Raw genomic sequence first — 19,138 nt, forward strand, 5'->3', positions numbered from 1 at the left:
CTGGGAAGCACACTCCTAGCTGCAGTGGCAACATACCGAATGAAAACAACTTCTGGCAGCTGAACATAGGATATCTTAAGCTCATGTTCATGGAAACAACAAGATGATCCTGAGATTTTTTTACCCACAAAAGCTTATGCTCAAATAAATCTGTTAGTCTTAATGATGCCACCGGACTCCTGACAGGAAGGCGAATGGAAATAAGGTGACATGAGATACATGAAACACATTTTAATTTTGGAGCCCAAGAACCATATCTGCTGACTTGTTTTTTGTATACCGGCCTCGTGCTCTGCGTTTTAAAGATCCAACATGCTATTGTCTAAAACCAATCAACCCCCCCACCACAAAAAAATCTCAGAACAAAAACAGATCTTCCTGTCGGCTCCATTAGGCCACAATTCAGCATGTGCTGAAGTCGGAAACCAAGTTGAAGTTAAGCATGTGCTTAAGTGCTTTGCTGAATAAGGGTGGAGATCAGCACATTCTTGGACATTTGTTGCAACATAAAGATTGCAGCTACACAGACTAACACATTTTGGATTAGTGTCACAGAACCACTTCTGTTGTTTTCGGTTTCTTCCACAAGATGGAGTAATAAGATTTTAGCTGCCAGAAAAGCTTGTTGGTTTGGTAAATGAATTTCTTTCTGTGCTAGTTAGACCTGATTAAAATTATACTCTGATGTAACAGTACCTTTTTGAACTTCCTTATTTAACTGGATATTATCCACTGAAATGGCAAATGGTGAAGATATTAACCAGGGATTTTTTTTGTTAATGTAAACATCTGAAGGTGAACTGGGCTGTTCAGTTATAAGCATTTGATACTGTAGTGGCACAGTCACTCAGATCTTTCAGGCCCAGAAGTGATTGACAGGTAACTTAACAGGAAAAAGAAAACTAACCACCAGTAGATAAGCCATTGCCCAATATGTAGTATAGCAGGGGAAAGAAAGGCATTTGCAGAGCCTCACAACACCGTTCAGTTTATATAACCATTATGTAATCATTCTGGGCATGTTCTAGTATTATATGAATTATGCATACAAAAAAGGTATATAGGTCCCTCTGTGAAGATGAAGCATATCACCTAGGAAGGAAAACCCAGTATCTCTAACACTTCCTTTCTAACTTCAGCTGATTTTTTTTCCCAGTGAAAAAGAAAGGGGCAAGAGGAGGCCAAACACTGACAGAGATAACAACTCCCACAGGGACAAGCAGCATAAAGAATAAAAGGAGCGTATTAATATCCCTGTGATGCCAGCAGTTTTCCAAATCTCATCCAATTATAGCTTCAGATCAAAAGCAGGTGTTACAGCAAGTGGAACTTACCCTTTGACTTTCTACTTTCTCCATCCCTACCCTTGCCTCTGCTGGGACACACAAGTCTTCCTAGCTCAGAGCAAACACAGCTGAGTGCATCAGGCACAAAATGATTCTCCTCACCGTTTTTTTTTTTTATTTCCCTGAAACAAAGAAAGAACCTCCTCCTAGGCCATTTCTGCTGCCTTTCCTGTCATCCATATTTGCCATTGACTCAGGAGTCTCTCTCAATGTTGCACACTCTCTCTCTCTCTCTTTTGCTCTCTCTCTCAACTCGGCGGACCTATACTGAGGGTCTTTGGGGAGTAATAGTGGCTATTCCTTCATCTTCTTTCTTCAGCTGCAGCAGACACTTAATAAAGGCCTCTGCAGCTCTGCACTCTTTGGTCAGTCATTGTCTTGGAGAGGATCATCAGAAATTAGCTTGAATCCCTTTCCAGGCTTTAGGAGAAGGAGAAACATTCCCTTTCTTCTACATCCTGGGCTGCTGTCAACTACTGATAAACTAAGCAGCAGGGGCAGTAGTGCCCCACAAGGATTAACATGCAGTTGCTAGGTTTTCTCTAATATGAACTGCATCATCTCAGGTCTGTCAAGCATTCCTTAATATAAGACGATGCTCAAGCGATCCAACCTTGAATTTGTATGGCATTAGACTTCTGGCACCTAGATCCTTTTGGAATAATTTCAAAATTGATTAGCTCAGGTACCTTGCAACCAGCTCACTGCAACCTGAAGTAGAACATTAAAGCTGTACAGTTCTGAATTGATATAATTTATTAACTGAATCTAAACGTCATGTAAAAACACTGTAGTCATATTGTACAATGAAACACACGAGTTGTTCCATTAAATACAAATTATACAGCGTGCTTGTTTAAAAGTGATTAATTAAAATGTTAGCCTGATGCCAAATTTGTACAGATTTCAAAAATAAATCACAAAGCTTATTAACTGATTAATTTGCTTCATCTATAGTCAGCATTTTCAGGCAAATATTTCTGCCCCTCAGTGGCATCATATAGAGAGACTCAGAGAGGTCTATCAACAGTAAAAATGGACCATATGCTTAATCTGTCATTCGTCAACTACATATCATGGTTGTAATGAGAGTGTGAAACACAGAAATGCACATAAGAGCTGACATTTATTTCGAGTCCAGTTATAAATGGTGTCAAAATAGGGATCAGTATGTACTGAATCTACAGTCTACTATAGAAGTGGTGATATATGAAGTCAATGTAGTTGGAAAGGATATCTAGGGAGCACCAAAATTAATAGTTTTGATGGGAAAAGGGGTAATCACATAAGATCCCCATAGACCACCAGTAGAGTGATCCATTGAGTGCATCTCTTTGGGGAAAACAAACAAAATCAGTCCAGCACACCATGGAAACAAGATGATTCTTTAAAGAAGATGTTTAGAGGGTGGAGCTTAGAGCATTTGTAGCAGTGTGGGTACACCAAATCTTAATAATTGGGAACTGGAGAGTTTTTAAGTTTATAAGTCATGGTGCAAACTCAGAAATATTTCACTTCTAGAATAGCATCTGTGAAAAACTGGTGAATTCAGGCTGCCTTTTCTCAGAACCATGAATTGCCATATGCTTTGTGAATAAAACTAATTGAATTCATACTCGATTAGTCAGTTCCTTGTCAACAGTTAGTTATGAGGGAGCAAATGTAATATTTTTTCTGATTAAAAACTTCAGCCAGCTACCTCTTCCTGGGCAATTGGAGAAGGCCGCGGTGTGCAACGTGGGAGATGATGCTGTTGCAAAGAATTGTGTTAGACTGGATTGTGCCATGTTGATCACTTAGTATTTCTTTTAAGCTTCAACTTCAGTTTCAGCTTCTATTTAAAAAAAATAAATCATTAGCTGCTCTGGTTGCAAAAATAACCTTTACAATGTATGCCTCTGCCATGATGCCCCCCCCCCGAGTTTGAAGATACCTGAAACAATAGCTCTGATAAGGGGGGTGGGAACTGCCCTTCATCTCAACTCAGTCACAATAGTTTAAATGTCACCATTGCTCTTTCACTGCTGAAAGAAGAAGGGAAAATTTGTTATAAAGCTCTTCACAATCATGAGTGAGATCTCATTCCAGTGCCACAAACTGGTAGTGCTTGGGAGATACCACCATTTCCCCCCTACTAAGCTGATCTGTGAATCAAAAAAGCCAGCAGGGAGAAGCAGGGGTTAAGAGGGTATGTGAACCACACATCCACCTGACCAGACTAGCCTTGCCTATTTTGGTGGTGACCGTAGTCATAGGAGCGCCACCCTCTATTGCAGGTAGTCTGCCGGCTCAGACATTGCTGCATGGATTAAACCTACTCAATGTTTTCTTCACTACCATAAGGACTAGAAACATTTTTAAGAGGAAAGTTTACATTCTGATGTAATTACCTATCTAGCTACTGTACATGACTATGTAGCTCTCATAACAGTCATATCTGAGCACCTCACAATCTTTATCTTCACAACATATCTATAGGGAAAGGAAGTACAATTACCTAAGTTTTACAGACGGGGAATTGGGACACAGAGAGGGCAAAGTAACTTGCTCAAGGTCACACAGGAAGTCTATGATGGAGCAGACTTAATGCAGGTCTCCCAGACTCTGGACTAGTGCCCTAACCATGGGATCATCCTTACTTCCTTTAGTATGACTACGACAGCTGAGGCCCTAGTTATATGCTGATAGTATCTATGCTTTAATTAGGCCCTGCACATGGCTTTATCCAAAATTCAGTGAGGAGAGATAAGCCCAAAGTGTTCAGCAATGCCTACCAGAATCTACCTGGGTGATATCTCAAGTACAGAGTGCTTAATTTGTGGATGGAGCTTGGGAGAGTACTGCTACTTGTTTATGCCCTACCTGTGACCATGTGGTTTGTTAAAGTAAAATGTGGGGACGTTACAAGGAGAAACAGTTAATGCCTTCCCTCCCAACTTCCATCAAGAGAACAGCTGTTAGATCTGTGCTCTCTTTTAACAATGGAAATCCTGCCATTTACCATCTTTTTTCTACCTTTTCCACTTGGAGAAGTTGATTGAGCAGATTGCTTCAGAGTTGCACTAGTGCCATCTTGAGTACTTTAACCATGTTGATTCCAGCTTTTCTCTGGATAGAATACAGAAACGGAAGGAGATTCATTGGTCATTTATCTGTTCTTGGCACTGGATTGTGGTCAAGTGTTGATAATGATTCCGTTAGAGCTGCTAGCAGCCTTTGACATGGTTGACTACAAGGTTCTGTTGATTTACCTTTGGACCTTGACCAGGGTGGCCAGAGACAAGCTTCAATACGTCAGTTCTTTTCTGTCAGAAGTGTCACAGACACTGGTGTCGAGCAAATGATCATCCACCCTGAGGGCTCCTTTGTGTGAGATGCTGCAGAATTGTGTTTTGTAGACATGAATGAAATTTTGAGGTTTGATGAAAACATGGGGGAAAAAGTGACTTTTTTTGGAGAAAATGTTATTTTGTTTTTCAGCCAGCTCTATTATCCTATCACATCATTAGTGCAATGTGCATAAGATACTGCTGAAGAACAAGGTGACAGAGTTTGGGCTACGGTACCATCAGTAAGCATGAGACATACAACTCTGTGCCTCTTTATCATTGAATCTGTACCATTTCTTGGCTCTTCCAGTGCTCATTTTAGAGAAGGGTATGGATGAAAGTGAGCTGGATGATGCTCAGTCCAGACAAGTTGAGAGTGATGGCGTTAGGGATGGGAAAGTATGTAAAGGATGTTTCTGGGGTCTCTGCCCCTGTTATCATAGGATGCTTCTACATTTGTCAGTGAGGCTTGCCGTTTGAATGAACTTGAACCCCCAGCTGTTTCTGCATTCACAGCCAGAGGTAAATAAGGAGGCAGAATTTCATTTCAGATAGAATTTTGCCTCTTATTTTACTTATTTTTGGCACTGTAAATCAGGCTAGTATTTCACTTACCCAAATCTCAGCCATACCCCAACTATGAGTCTGACTTTAAACCTGTTGATCTAAATCTACATTAATTCAGGCCACCATCAGGGGGTGCAGGAAGATTTTTCAAAGAAAATTACCTCTTAAATGTCTTATTCCCATTCACTTTCAATAGGAGTTACGTGCCTATCTGCCAGCTAGGCTTTTGAAACTCTCTCCCTGTAAGTCTGGAATGGATACAATAATACAAATTACACAACTACATCAGCAATATTTCTTCGTATAAGTGCACCAATGCTCATTCCAATCCAAAATTTCCAAACTTCAGCTGAATCCAAATTTATTATTCAAAATTTGCCTCAGTTTTATTCACAGGCATGAAGCAACTTTTTTCTATCTGTGTCTGAACAGAAGGTTACAACCTTTTCTTTCTGGTGTGGACCTGACCACCAATTATCCCTATTTTTATCACACACAGATTAATTATTGCAATATACTCTACTTGGGACTTCCCTTGAAGACCATTCAGAGGTTTCAGCTGATGAAGAATGTGTCTCAGTGGTGTTATCTAAGTTTGCATTAGCTTCCAATTTGTTTGTGGGTACTGTTCCAGGTTTTGATATTGAGCTATATCTCTGTCCAGCATAGCTACTTTAGAGATGGACTCTCCCCCTGTATATCACTGTGGCAGTTGAGACTATTAAGAATGCTACTGATAACAGATTTAAGTACAATCGTATCTGATATATTTGAATTATGTGGGCTGCGTCAGGGAGCTTTTGCTGGACAGTCCTTAACTCTCCAACAAAGAGTCCACTGATAGTCTATTAGTTCATCGACTTTCAGGCCAGTGTGTAAGGCTTATATATTTACTCATGCTTTTGCCTGGAGAAGTTGGTGATGAGTGTACACACACACAAACACACAGAGACACACACATATTGGTGACATGTTGAAGGAGTTCACTTCAGTTGACACTAGTCAATATGCTTTTATTTTGCTGTTATCTTTGTATACATGCTAAGACTCCTAGTGATGAGTGCATTTTATAAATTGTAAAATAAATAATTTTGTGCTAAACTGTGTGGTTATTTATGGTGCAAAGTGCTAACTTATGTGAGACAGCAAACTGATGTTACTGGAGCTTAATTCATTCTCAGACTTTCAGAGTGAGAGAGAAACCAGTCAAGTATTCCGGTCTGACATGAAGATTTTATTTATGGTTCTATTGATTAAAATATGTATGTGTTATTTACTTAAGATACTGGCTTAGTTTTTTTAAAAATAAAATACATGTTTTTGTAATTCATTAAACCATCTCTTCTCTCTGTGGAAAAACATTTCCCAGTATTGCAAGAAGGCAGAGCCGGATAAAGAGTCATGCTCTGCAGAGCATGTCTTTACCCTGTTTCACTTTAGAGAGTGGGAGATGGAATGGGATATGATTAGGCAGTGGGGAACGGGTTGGCCAGATATTTTGTGTTCCACAGAACTCTCAAACTGGTATATTTTGGCAGGTTACATATCTGACTTCTGGTGATTTTCTTCTCCTTCCATGATCAGATACCTGCAAACCAGCCAGATGCACAAATGGGTATAGGATAGGATCAAGATCTCTGCTTATGACAGCAAAGAAAAGGTGGGATAACACCATTTAAAAGGATGCTAAGAACCTCTCAGAACCTTTACCATTATGACTTTTGGCAGGGATAATTCATCACTACCATAGTTTACGGCCTTTTTTAATGTTTAATGATTACTTTGATCTTTTAGGTACAGTTGCTTCACTAGTTGCATGAAAACATGTGAAGGTAACTTCACAGATCTCAGTTATATAAGTGAGGGGGAGGGAATTAAACTTAAGATCTGGATATTTATATTAATCATGTCCTCTACAGTTGTACTAGCTCTAATTAAAAAAAATTTCTAAGGCCTATCAACCCTATAATTCAAAACATCAAGCTTTCACCCGCTGAGTTCAGGAAGAAATGTCTCAACCTATTACAATACTGTACAATTAGATGCATTATAGTGGTTCACTCCTTTTTCTGAAGCAGAATTGACCACTGTGGAAGATACTATTGACTAGATAGACTATTGGTTTGTTGTGGTATGGCAATTTGGGTCTCTTATATTAGGTGTATATCTTTTTATTGAAGAAAAAAGAAATTTCTACCAGTCTTTAAACAGCTCTTTTGTCTACTGGCTCTTTTATTCAGGGTCTTATAGTGCACTCATCGTGTTACCTAAGTGGCTTCTGAATGTTCTTCTAATTATTTGTTTAGCATAAATCATATTTCTCCTTTTTAATAGTTCTAACGATAAATACAAAAACAAAGAAGTGATCCTGGTGAGAGATTCAACTTAAGTGAGTCTCAAACCAGATGGTATTTTAGACATTTAGCAATTTAACCCAGTGTACTAACATGAAATTACTACCCAGATGGATGTGTGGGTATAAAAGGTCACTGAGCAATAGATTTTTTGATATATCAAAAATTACAAAACCACCTTTGCTAAATAATATTGTGCCAGCACTCCTTGCTGATCCCTTGCAAAGCCTAGTACTCCTAGGCAAATTGCTCTGAAAAGCTTAGTTTTTAGCAGGTAACAATATACCAATGTGTGGTGAGTCTTGCAGATCAGACTACTATATGAAACATGTCTAGACATTGGAATAGGATTCTGTAAGGCCTGTTTTAGGCCCTGATTCAGCATGTTATTTATACATGTGCCTATCTTTAAGCATGTGATTAGTCCTGATTTCAATTACACTACAGCCGTCCTTAATATTAGGCACCTGCTTAAGTACTTTGCTGAATCATGACTTTATTGCCTGGGCATCTTTACCCACGTGACTCTCAGAACCCTTTAAAATGACAGTCTCTTCACTATTGTATCCATTATTATTTATTGTAAATAACATCTGTTATTTATTGCATTGGCTTTGGAAAACTCAAAAACATTGAAATGCGGATATCTTAAGTTTCAGGAAAAGTACATTTCTATTCAAATAGCTAAAAGAGATTCAAAATAGGGTGGGAAGACTGTTTAAAAGTAGTAGTATTCTGAAAGGCATGTTGCATAAATCCATTTCCCCCCCCCCCGCCTTCATTTAAAATAAAAAACAAAACAAGAATATATAAAGCTCCTAAAGGCCCAGTTCTAGGCACTTCTGACCTAAATTGAAAGTAGAATCATAAAAGAGCAATTTCACTTTAATCAAAAAATGAATAATCATGCAAACACTAAAACCCAAATGCCCCACAAATACCAGCCTAACAAGACACCACCTCCCTAAAGCCTGGGTAAATAAAATAAGCCTTGTAAACTTGCTCTGAAATTCACTAGATTCTGGCTTTATTGGACCAAGGTGGGCAGAGTGAGTGCCAAAATTAGAAACATCTTCATAGAAAAACCCTGACAGTAACTCCTTGTCTTCTGTACCAAAGGGGTATCCATTTGTCCCCGCAGCAGTTTTCCATAGGGATAGAAGTGGGGAGCGGGCCCCAAGTCATTTAGGACTTTGTGTGAAAGCCAACATCTTAAATGGACTGTACAATCAAAGAGAAAGCCAGTGCATTTTCCAGAGCACTAGTATCTGCTCACACAGAGACAAGTGTGATAAGTGACACTCCATCAGCTTCACTTTCCAGGCTGATTAAAGTAGTAACTCATATAGAGCTCATTACAGAAGTCTAATCTGAAGGGGAGCACTGGTCCAGTGCGGAGATAAATAATCATGTTCTCCAGACCAGACAGATAAAAATAACCTCCTAGAAACTGCTGTTCTATGGTTATCCAACAGCTGTGGGAGGTTCAGCCCACATTGCAAATTCTACTGCCAACGGGCAGCCATACAACCCTAATATGCTGGGTGGGTATTATCCTAGATGTATCTCTGATTGCCTCTCCAGCCTATTATCATCATCTCAGTCTTATCTGGTTTGAGCTTCTGTCAGTTTAGCCACCATGTCTCTGTCAAATGCAGGATAAGGCATTCAAAAGCCATGGCTAGGTTCAATGAAATGGAGAGGGAGACCTGAGGATACTTAGCCATACTAACCAACCTTAAGGAGGGGGACAAGCTGGGATACTGTGGAATGCCACGAGAGCACCCAAGGGGCAGATCAACAACGACTTAAAAATACCCTCTGGAATCTCACCAACAGAGAAGAAAAAATACACCCAAGGGCAGCTCTCTCTCTACTTCTGCTAGGGTTTACAGATGAGTCAACAATACTTCATTATTTTTAGTAGAAGCTCTCCAGCTCTGGAATGTTGGGCACAATTCTGATCATTCTTGCACCACTGCTATGCTATTGTAACTTGGTTGGCTTTAGCAGAGTCACCCCTGATTTACATCACTGTGTAACCAAGAGCAGAATCAGGCCCCTTGTCATATAACTCTTATGTAAAGTCCCCTGCACTCTGTCAGTAATATGAACATAATAAATAATATTATATTTATAACTGGAGAGGTATTATCATTTTTTTATGAAACATCTACCTACTTAGCAGATGCTGCTAATTAGCCTAAGGTATTTTTAGCTTTCACTAACCTGTTTATGAAATATGTCTCAATGCACATCATTCACTGTATGTTAGAGCATGTTGTAGGAAAGTAGGACACTAAGAGGGCTACTGATGACTTCACTGAAGAATTTAAGATCGCTCCATCTTGATTTAAAAAAAAAAAAAAAAGATCTGTGAGAGCAACACTTGGGTTCCTTTCTAAAGAAATTCTCATCATTGTAGAAACGAGATTTGGAAAGTTTTAGTGCATAAAAAGAAGCTCTTGCTCTCTCTCTCTTTCGATATGGGAATTTCCAGGTATTGACAAGTTGCTATTTCAAATCTAATTCCACATATTGCCTCCTGCTCTTAAAGATCCTTCTTCCGTTTCTGTCCTGGTCTATCCCCATGCCAGCCTCTCCAGTGAGGATGTAGGTCATTCTTCCGTATTTCCCCTCACATGAGGAACAGCCTCCCTGAACCTAAACTGAGTCAATACTTCTTTGTTCTCATCTCAAGACACATCTTCTCTCTCTGGCTTTATGACTCTTTCTGAAACAAGTTGCCATCCTTATCTCTGAGCCTCCCCATTTACCTGTTTACTCCTCAATCCTAAAATCTAATCAGTAACTCTTTCCTTCTATGTCATAGCTACAGTGGGTACCTATATACTATCCACTTTTCTTGTATTGATGTATAAATTGCATTGAAATGTGAATATTCAATGATAGATTTTTATTAGTGGTGATACATAAAAATAAAATGTAACGTACTATACATGCTTAGAGGAGGATTGTTCTCTACATAAGCTATTAGAATCCTCAAAGGAAGTTGTAGTATTGGCTATTTTGATAGAATTACAATGGACAAAAATTGCAAGGCTATCATTCCTAGGTGGAAAACATATGGTTCTGAATAAGCTGAAACGAAGATGCTGTCTTTGTGTGTGTGTGTTCGTTCAACTGCTATTGAGATGAAAACTGTGCACAATACTCAAAAGTTTAACTTCACATGGTACCATATAAACATTTTCTTCAGTTTTAACCATCACAAGTCCAAATCTTAGAGTTTTTACTAAGATTCTGGTTTCAAACTAGCCTTAAAAGGTCTGAAGAAACTTGAGTTTCTCCAGGTTTGTCAAAAACCTATGGAAGACTGAACACAATGGATAGCTTGAACATTAAAACAAATTGGCCCCGGTTCACTTGAAAGACATATATGTGAACATAATAAAAATCTACCTACAAATTAGGACTGAGTATGGAGTTTGGCCATAACCACAAACAAGTGAATTTTCAGTAGGTTTGGATTTCATGGAGAACATTTCCCATGTCTCTAGTTTGAATCTTTTTCATTTCCCCTCCCTGAATCCTGGGTCTCAGCCATAGCATGTGAAATATCAGGACAGGAGATCCTTAGATGTCATACTTCCAATACAGAAATCAAGTGGAATAATTTTAAGTGGAAACATATTTTGAAAAACGAAATTAACTACATCAACATTGACAAGGTAAAGCAGACCTGTTTTATGTTATTTAATATGCCTATAAAAATTGAGCAGAAACTGATGAGCAATAGATTTGGTGTGTGGATGTTTTTTCAATCCTCCTCATTATTTACCATATGGTGTCCTTCATGTTTGGCTTTTTAGTGGAAGCACCACTTCTTGTATCTATATCTGTCCTTAGACTGAAGAATGTACCTACTGATACATATTAAGTGCCTCCTATTTCCTGTGCTATGCAGAGTAAGAAGGGCACAATGACTCCTTCAGTCTTGTCTGGGTGTAACTCCATTGTTTTTAATAGAGGTATACTGAGGTAGTGCAGTGGTGAATATGGTCCTGAAAATTTAACCAGTGAAAATTGAACAGCAGTAAGAAATATATACTTTTAAAGGATCCAAGTTGCGGTAAAATGATCTTATGAAGTGATAGAAAAAAAGTCACATACCATGCCCCCGCAAAAAGACATTTAGAAGATCAAAATATTAACATACATTTATCAAAAGCACTATGTTGTTTATAACCACTAGCACTCTGGTCTCATTTTCATGATCTAGTTAGCTACCTTTGCATGTACAGAGGTTAAATATAAAACCCTAATATAATTTATGACCTAAAGGTCATTAACATTTGAAAGTGCACAAATCTCCTAGGGGTTAAGTTTAGAGAGGAAATAGATCACATTTCATTTGTCAGTTCTCTTGTTTGCCACTATTTTGTTGCTGCTGTGATAATGCGGTAAATATGGCTGCTGCTACTTTGTTGAAAGAAGATCTTTATAAATTCCAGTTGTCAACATGAAATCAATTCTGCTATGGGCAAAAGAGTGTTTCATCATTCCAATATTTGCACTCAGCTAAACCATATCCACAGGCTGTGTGTGTCTTCATTTATTTATTTATTTGGGACTGAGAGTACAACACATTTTCAGCATTTGAGATCTGTGGCAAAATTGCATAAAAGCTGTGGAGTGAAATGTTTTTTAAAAAAGGAAAGAGGTCCTTTGATTTCAATAAGAGAACAATGCTCATAACTGGATGTACTGCAAATTCTAACTGAGCCATGCTTCCTAGTTAATGCCCAAATGATACATCATTTAATTAAAGATGAAAATTGGAAAGAAAAATAATGAGTACATATCTTGGCATTTCATAATGATTTTCTATGTGTCTTAAACCTATTGTAAATAAGCCAAACACTCATAGCATAGGGAAAAAATCCTCAGTTTGCAATTCCTTTTTCTATAGTCTTCCTTCTTCCAGTGAAAGTGTCTATAAAATTTTTAAAGGAAAGTAGGTTGCTAAAATGTACTTAATTTGCCATGATAGATTGAGTCCATGCTTCAGTGACTGTAATTGAATCTGTGACCTATTTCTTTAGTAAAGTAGAAATAGTCTCTTGGGTTTTTTGTCAGTACCATCTTTTAATGAAATTCAAAAAGACTGTCAGAATGTCTACATTTTTTCCACCAGTTGTTAATGTTATTACTTTACGATTTGTTACTTTTTAATTAATCTTAATAAATGTGTATACAGTCTACCTGGCAGTTGGAAGGGCTAGACATCAGTTCATCACTGTCACACTGTAAAGTTAAATTAACAGGATAGAAAGGGTATAAAAGCTATAGAATATCTGGACACATATTGGTTCTACTTAAACTTACTTTATATCTCTCATTTACAGGAGCTGTATACTACTGCAGCACCACTTTTACAGCTGAAGTTAAGGAACTGTCACTATTTTAATCATAACCTCTGACTATTTCCAAGGCTTTGCTGTTCAGTCTTGAAAATTGGCCTTGGGATGAAACTTGGCAAAGTGGATTCTTAGCTTAGGAAATTTTTTTTTAAATGTACCAGATCTGAAAGAAAGTATGTTCAGTACCTTTGAGCTTTCTAAAGTCCCAGTCTTCAAGGATAAGTTTGCCAATGAGCAAACGTGAGAGCAGCCATGAGGCTCCTCTAATATAAACCCAGCTACAACAGCCCCTACTCCCACCCCACATGTTATTCCAGATGCTAAGGATCACACAACATGCCCTGACATGCCCCTTATACTGGCGCTGCAAGCAGGTCAGCCAAGGGCTGGCCCCTATGCCAAAAGAATTTTCAGAAGAGGATCTGTCCCTCGTGGTATAACAATAAGAAAAATGGCATTAACAACAACATACTATGTTAGAAAATAGTGTCATGAGCACTCAAAGGAACATTGAGTGGATGGGAGTTGCATGCACACAGGCTTGCAGGATCAGGTTCTCAATGTCTTTCTTTAACTATTTTGGTGAATATGCCCAGCTGTGAAAACCAATATTGACAGCTGCTGAGCAGCAGGGGAGCTTGAACTTACTCCCATACGCACCATATCAGACTGAGGCAGAGAAAGTTTTAGATGAAACATTTATTTATAATCCAGACAACATTCCCCTCTCCTACTCAACGAGTTTGAAGTAATACAAAAGTCATAGTTTTGCCCTAAACCAGTTAATTAAGTTATTTTATTTTATGAAGGGCTCTGTGCTTCATTTAGTGGGTCTGCACTAGACCCGCTAAATCAACTCCTGCTGCATCGATCGCAGCAGCGTTGATCCCTGGTAAGCCTAGACATGGCCTCAGGATTGGACCCAGTATTGTTTCTCACCACTAGATGTGGTCCCTCTAGGTTCTCTTTAAGCACTTCAGCACTTATAAAGTTTGCAAATGATACCAATCTTGGAGGGGTTGCAAGTGCTTTGGAGGATAGGATTAAAATTCAAAATGATCTGGACAAATTGGAGAAATTCTCTAAAGTAAATAGGATGAAATTCAGTAAGGATAAATGCAAAGTACTCTAGGAAGGATCAATCAGTTGCACACACAAAAAATGGAAGATGACTGCCTAGGAAGGAGTACTGCAGAAAGGGATCTGGAGGTCATAGTGGATCGCAAGCTAAATGTGGATCAACAGTATAACACTGCTGCAAAAGAATTGAACATCATTTTGGGATGTATTAGCAGAAGTGTTGTAAGTAAGACACAAGTCGTCATTCTTCCACCCTATTCCGCACTGATTAGGCCTCAACTGGGGTGTTTTGTCCACATCTATCCTGAAATGTGGCACCCAGAACTGGACACATTGGAGAGAGCCCAGAGAAGAGCAACAAAAATTATTAAAGGCCTAGAAAACATGATCTATGAGGGAAGATTGAAAAAAACTGGGTTTATTTCATCTGGAGAAGAGAAAACAGAGAGGACATGATAACAGTTTTCAAGTACATAAAAGGTTGTTACAAGGAGGAGGGAGAAAAATTGCTTTCAACCTCAGAGGATAGGACAGGAAGCAATGGGCTTAAATTGTAGCAAAGGCAGTTTAGGTTGGACATTAGGAAAAACTTCCTGTCAGGGTAGTTAAACACTGGAATAAATTGCCTAGCGAGGTTGTGGAATCTCCATAATTAGAGATTTTTAAGAGAAGGTTAGACAAATACCTGTCAGGGATGGTCTAGATAATACTTAGTCCTGTCATGAGTGCAGGGGACTGGACTAGATGACCTTCGAGGTCCCTTCCAGTCCTATGAATCTATGAAACCATGAGGTAGCTTGGTTAGCCACTATCCATTATCTATCCTGATACCTTGGAAAAACAGAGAATTGCAGACTCCATTTCCACTAAGCCAGAATTTTTAATGAGCATTAACACACACATAATCCTCTTTTCAAAGTTACTGGTTCACTTCTTACTTCTGCTGTTTTGAAAGAAAAATGAATGTTCTTTTAAAAATAAATCACAATATTAAAAAGTATGGTACATTTTCTCATGAAAATATCATTGATAAAGATATTCAGCATATGGACTCACTAACCTGATGGACTATAATGGCTTGAAAGCAGCCATTATGTTCTATTAGGATACGCAAACAAAAAGAGTCCCTGAGCACACCTTGATATGCTTCAGAGCCATTACCCTCCAGAATGGCCAAAAAATCTGCATTTTAATAACTCCCTAGTTGTTATATTTTTACCTGTTCTATTGTATATTATTCACTTCAACTTTCTAAGGGCTGTCGACTAAAAAGGCAATAAGGATGTTTTAAAAATGTGAATACTAAAATAAATTCCACTATCAAAATCTGAATTTGAAGGTCTGATTTTAACCAAAAAAAGAGTCAGGAAATATTCAGGGCCAGTGTTTGAAAGAGACCCTATTTAGTGAGTGCAGTTTTTCATCCACAACCAATGGTGGTCAAAAAGTGATAAAAAGTATATGCCTCATTACTTGCCATGTAGGTGCAATCAAGTAGTTAGACAGTCCTCTTATTTGCAACTGCCATCATGCCTGTAACTTTGAACCAACAATATAGGCATGAAATTACATGCTATTTTAAAAATGTTTTTCCTTTGATATTTTGAACAAGCCTAGCTGACATGCTGATACTAGTTAACACTGTGTTGAAAGGAAAAGTGGGTGGTGGGGGGCAGGAAATGGACACCAATTGAGGCCAAAAGTTGACCTGGAATTTCAGCCTGATTAGCTCTACATTTCTTTCCTTTTATTAATTTAACTGAGGTTCTTAAAAGTTTTAGTGTTAACAGAAATCTAGGCATGCAAAATTTTGCACACTCTAAAACACAAGGGTCTGAACCTCATCAGTCAATCTCAATGGGAGTTCTCCCACTGACTTCAGTGGGAGCAGATGTGGTCCCCAAATTTACAACATGCAAACTGAGTAGAGGACGGAGTACAAGGTAACTTCACTCCTGCAGAGGTTTTTTAGCTCTCTGACTGTGCTACATTGCCAAGCCAGTCGGTTTTATTAATGCCAAATATCTCTGACTCCTGTGATGCTCCTACACGGTCTTTCACTTCTGCAGGATCTGAGATTCAAGCCCTAATCCATACGCAAGGTGCTGATTCTGTGAAGTGAAGGCCTGATTTCTGATCTTGTGGCATTTTAGGCAGAGGGAGTGTAACTGTGAAAGTATAACCAACATTCTGTTATTAGGAAGATTTGTTTAACTGGAGTCCAGTAAACAGGGTTGCTCGATGTTTTAAATATACAAAGTGGGATGCTGATTTGCATGACAGTGCCTAGAATGCTATTCCAGGACTCTTTGCTTAATCCAACCCTAAAATAATTTTCAAGAACATGCAAAGGAGGCTTTATAATGGAAAACTGTAGATACTTTTATTACATTTGGACAAGTACTTAGAGGTGTGTGTGTGTGAAATAAGGACCAAACCAGCAAACATTTTCAGCATACATTTAAAACTTCAAGCAGACTTATAACAATTTTGAAAATCCTGATGTCTGAATGAATGTTTTCAAAAAGATCTGAAACACCGTTAGAGCTAGACACATTGATTTCTTCTCAAAAGACATAGGGAAGATTAAAAGGAAATATTCAGACTGTGTAACTTATTGTTAAAAAGAAAATAAAGTTCATGGCTGATAAGCTCCAACAGATATGAGTCGACTTTTTGTCTAATACCATATTAATGGAAAACGTGCCACTAATTGAGTTATGAACACTGCTAATGAACAAGACACACTGTGATTCGGTTTGGCTTATTTAGAGTTTGGGTTAAAAGACTGGCCACATTCTCAGCTACATATCAAAGGAGCTACTCCAGTTTACACCAGCTGAGGATCTGGCTCATATGTTTAAAAAATGAAATAAAATGAAATAAATTTAGTGAGATAATTGTAGAGATTATAGAGACCCAGCACACCGTCACTATGGTGAATGCAAGACTGACAATTTCCTGTTTATACAAACTCTTATCTCCATGCTGTACACCCCCTAATAGTCACTCTACACATTCATGACTCACACCACATTCCCCTTTTTGTTTTATAACCTTTATCTTAACTTTACCTTAAATATATGACGGGCTCGGGTGGGGATTTAAAGGGCCCAGAGCTCTGGCTGCTGTGGGGAGACCTGGACCCTTTAAATCCCCACTGGAGCTCCGGCAGCTGGGCTCCTGCAGTGATTTAAAGGGCCTGGAGCTCTGCAGTGGCCAGAGCCCCAGGCCCTTTAATTCACCCCTGAGCCCCGGGGCTCCCAACCGCTTCTGCAGCTGGTAGCTCCGGGGTGATTTAAAGGCCCTGGGGCTCCCAGTCACAGCTGGAGCTCCGGGGCCTTTTAATCTTGAAAGGCCCCGCCTCTTCTGGTTGAGACCACGCCCCCGCACAGCACTCTGGCGTACCAGTAAGTCCTTGAAGTTACTTTCACCCCTGGCTGGCAGGGGATTTTTCACAGGCTCAGGATCAGGGTAACGATCAGAATGTATTGGACAATAACAAGTCACAACAGGTGATTCCTTCTGCCACCCTAACAAAGTAGGATTCAAGTGTCCTGCCACATCCCTGCAGTGTGCCCTTTTCTTTAGAATCTTTCACCCAAACTGAATCCTGTATTCAGTGCTCCCAGGAATTTGACTCTATGGCACATATCAAAGTCCCATTTCTGATGTTGTTTTTTTTAAATTCTCTTCCTTCTTCTGTAGTCTCAGGCAATCAGGCCAAAATAGAGTTTAGTTGGTAAGAGATTGTTGGTATGATGGATCTCAACTTCCTTTCCACCAGCAGTTCCACAGGGCTGAATCCATTTGCTAGTAGTGTTGACCGGTACGCCAACAGGGCAAGAGGAGCACCTGGGGATTTAGAAAGAAGATGTTTTATTGTCTTTACTGCACATTCTACTTTACCATTACTCTAATGTAACTATGGACTGGATGTGACATGAGTGAAACTGTAGGTATCTGCAAACCTCAAATGACTCGGAAGAAAACCTAGGACATGTAATGGGTAGGGTGCAGGCAGCCAAGCCAGTAGTGTCTGTTGGATCAGGGCCAAAGGCAGGAGTTGGAACTAGTTGCCAAGCCAAGTCAGGAGACTGGTGTCAAGGTGAAGGCAGGCTGGGGTCAAAGGCATGAGGCAGGAGCAAGATGGGGTGAAATACAAGACCTGCAGCAGTAGCAAGCTGAAGTCTGCGTTGTTGCTCTATCAGCTCACTGGGGCAACTTCCTAGTTTAAATAGCTGGTGTGGATAAATCAGGCTGTCTCAGGGTTTTGTGACTCTAGTCTCTTTGGGCAGTACTTCCTACCGTGCCTAACCCTCTAGTAATTGTTGGGGGCTGCTTCACCAGGCTCCCCATTGGCTCTGTGGAGACATGGGTTGCCCAGAATCTTGCAATCCTAGATTCAACATCCATTGATTCTTACAGAGACACTGAGTGATGACTTGCTCTGGAATCCCAAAAGAGACAAAGCTAGGTTTAATCCTCTCCACAACTGCACTTGATATGGTGTGTGGCAACATCCATAAATCTTGAGAAATAATCAGTCATCAAAAAATAGGTGCATTATGCAGACATAAAAGATCAGTTCCAACTTTCTGCCATAACCTGTCTGGCAGAGCAGATAGTAGTAAGAATTCCAGTGAACTGGTTCTCTTGAGAGCATAATTTCTCAATTCTTTGTTGTAGTTGTTTGCTCAGCCCAGGTCACCAAGTTGGCTGTTTAGGTCTCTCCCTCCATTTTACATTTTGACTTCCCTCATGGAGTCTGTCAAGGATTTCCTGTTGCATTGATGTAAGGATAATCAGTCTGTCCCCCTTCAACAACAGACTTTGGTTTATTATACGAACCCTGGAAACTGCCCAATATGGTTTCATAGAGGTTTCTGACTCTGTCTGTTTTGTCCAGTCTTCTTCACAGTAAGTCCTGGTAATCTGCCTCTTGCTTCTTTTTGAGTTCTTGAAGGAGTTTTTCTATGATTGGTAAAACAGTGAGTACTACACCTTCGAAAACTTCTATGAGCAGCTCCTCTTGTTTACACTATTCCTGAGATGTGCCTGCTATTGGGGCCCTAGCA

This window comes from Gopherus flavomarginatus, chromosome 14 (assembly GCF_025201925.1).
Source record: "Gopherus flavomarginatus isolate rGopFla2 chromosome 14, rGopFla2.mat.asm, whole genome shotgun sequence".
Lineage (NCBI taxonomy): Eukaryota > Metazoa > Chordata > Testudines > Testudinidae > Gopherus > Gopherus flavomarginatus.